Source organism: Carassius auratus, unplaced genomic scaffold (assembly GCF_003368295.1).
Source record: "Carassius auratus strain Wakin unplaced genomic scaffold, ASM336829v1 scaf_tig00017367, whole genome shotgun sequence".
Lineage (NCBI taxonomy): Eukaryota > Metazoa > Chordata > Actinopteri > Cypriniformes > Cyprinidae > Carassius > Carassius auratus.
Window position 1 is genome coordinate 9,328 of NW_020524779.1, and position 2,636 is coordinate 11,963.

A 2,636-nucleotide genomic window follows, 5' to 3' on the forward strand; every position below is an offset into this window, starting at 1 on the left:
AGTCCCGACTGTTCCTTGAATACGATGGGGTTGAGATTTTAACCCGCACCGCTCCAGGAGGGTAGTGATGATGGAATGAAAAGAGGGTTTAAACAGCTTGCCCGAAAGTTCGTCAAAGTGTGTGTCGAAGTAGTAGTTGGGAGGGTCAAACAGACAGGAATGTTGCAGCTGACTAGGATGGTCAATCGCGCAACCCTCGCACTCGTCCTTCTGCTTATCGTTGATGAGATGTTGCAGTAAAACCACGGTCGCGGCTTTCACGATTTTGAATCCGACGTCGGTGAAACATCCGTCTACGACGTCGAAGTCAGGATTAGAATGAGGAAGGGTTCGGTCGAATGTAGAGGAGTCTTGCGATTGGACCCCTAAACTTTTGTCCCCTATTTGGGGGCTGGGGGTCCCGATCATCAGATCTGAGTCTAAGCTACGTTTGATAGGTGGTCCGAAGTAGTTTTGGAGGTCCGAGGCTTCAGCGGTGACGATGTTGTTGGGAGCCCAATCGTTTTCAAGGCACGATTCTAACTCTATGCGCCGTCTGACCGTTTTAGCCGAGACCCAGTCGTTGTGGAGGCCCGATGGACCACCGGCGTCAGCGGGAGTATGTAGGGTTGCGTCGTCGGGAGGGTCGAGAATGCTGTCGAAAGAGATACCGCAGCTGCATACGTGGTCTTCGGCCATGGTTTATAAATGATGCTCGGGAGGGTCGAGTCGCGGTATTTTATGATCGCTGTGGAAAAAGGGGAGGGGGGGGGCGTTGGAGCGCTTCAGCCTTGATTTATACACGGCGCTTGACGAGGTCCGAGCGTGGAGCTTTAGAATGGTTGTAGTGAATGGGCGGGGACGGCAGAGAGTATGTGCTGCTCCGAGCACATCTCTCGGGGTGGAACAGTTGCACTTTAATTTTGTTGTATCCGTCATGCATGTCACACCATTTGAACATTTTGTTGATGGTTGAAAAAAGCCTATTCAGTAGATCCAGATCGCACCACTTGAACAAAAACTGCATTTCATACAGATCGTGATGCTCGTTAGGCAGGATGCGTCCAAACCGTGTGTTGTTGAGCTTTGTCTTGTCTTTACAGCAGAATATGTAAACAGAATCATTCGGTCTCTTTTGAGTATGGTCACCCACCACACGGTACCGGACATTCGGGGTCGTCCCGTCCCACTCCGCCACGTACAAAGGCTCCTCGCCGCCGTCATTCAGATCATTCCAGACACGTTTGTAAAATAGAGACCAGTCTTTTTCAGGAAATACCAGACACTCGTCTTCCCCAGCCTGAAACTCACCGAGGCCGTCGGTGGTGTAGAGCGTAACGACTCGAGTTGGTTTGTGAAATTTGTATCCAAATACGCGGTTACTACGCATCATAAATTCACCTTTAGTCCATTCTGAAATTTCATGGAGAAAACTTGTCAAACGGATGTGTCCGAAAGGTTTTCTCGGCGCCATAGTCAGGTTATTCAACATCCTGTTGCTCGGTCCCAAATCTGCCGATTGAGGGGAGGATAAACCATCCATGCTCATGTAGCTCATGTTTCCCTTTCCGGTGATGCGTGTAGAACACACCGACCCCATTTATACACCGCTCATAAATGTAATGGGAGGGGGAGAAGCCTTATAACCACACACATAACCTTATAACTGTGATAAACTTCAAACAAGCTAACTGACACAGAGTTCAAACAACTGGCACACACTTCAAACAAACTAACGGTCAATAGGGTAAAACTTTCTGTCAAAACCACATGATCGATGATTGGGGAGTCTTTCATATACCGTTTTAATTTAAAACTAACGGTCAATAGGGTAAAACTTTCTGTCAAAACCACATGATCGATGATTGGGGAGTCTTTCATATACCGTTTTAATTTAAAACTAACAGGTCAATAGGGTAAAACTTTCTGTCAAAAGCGCATGATCGATGTGTGGGGGTCTTTCATCTTCCGTTTAAACTAGCCGTCAAAACCATGATTTAGAACTAATTAGGTCAATAGGGTAAAACTTTCTGTCAAAAGCACATGATCGATGCTTGGAAAGGTCATAGGTTAACCCTTGAAGTCGGAAAGTTCCGCCCATCCATCATAAGGTTACCGGAAGTTCAACCTGTCAAAAGGTCAAAGGTCAAAGTCATAAATCATCTTGGCATAAGCTACCGTATAATAACTACTACTCACATTTACTCACGCAAACCGCTCTCTCCCACGCACCTGCACCTGCACCCACACCCTCGCGCAACAGTCACACCGGAAAGTGAGACAGAGAGAGAGAGAGAGAGAGAGAGAGAGAGAGAGAGAGAGAGAGAGAGAGAGAGAGAGAGAGAGCTCCCGCTGATGCATTTTCATGACAGCGCGCTGAAAGATGGACAAGGACAGATTTTACTATAGATTCCTATAAAGTTCTAATTATAAATGTATGGCAGATTTGTGCTATATTTTCATCTACGTTATTAAGTGTAATAGTTGTAATTAAGTTTTAGTTAAGTTAAGTTTTATTTTCCATAAACCTGCGCGTTTTCGAAGTGAATTGAATTATGCCCACAAATATGACGGAAAAAAAGCTTGGCTGCATTATTATAACATCAGTAATAAAATATCAATAATAATAGAAAAATAAAACATTTAGCTAAGAGCAA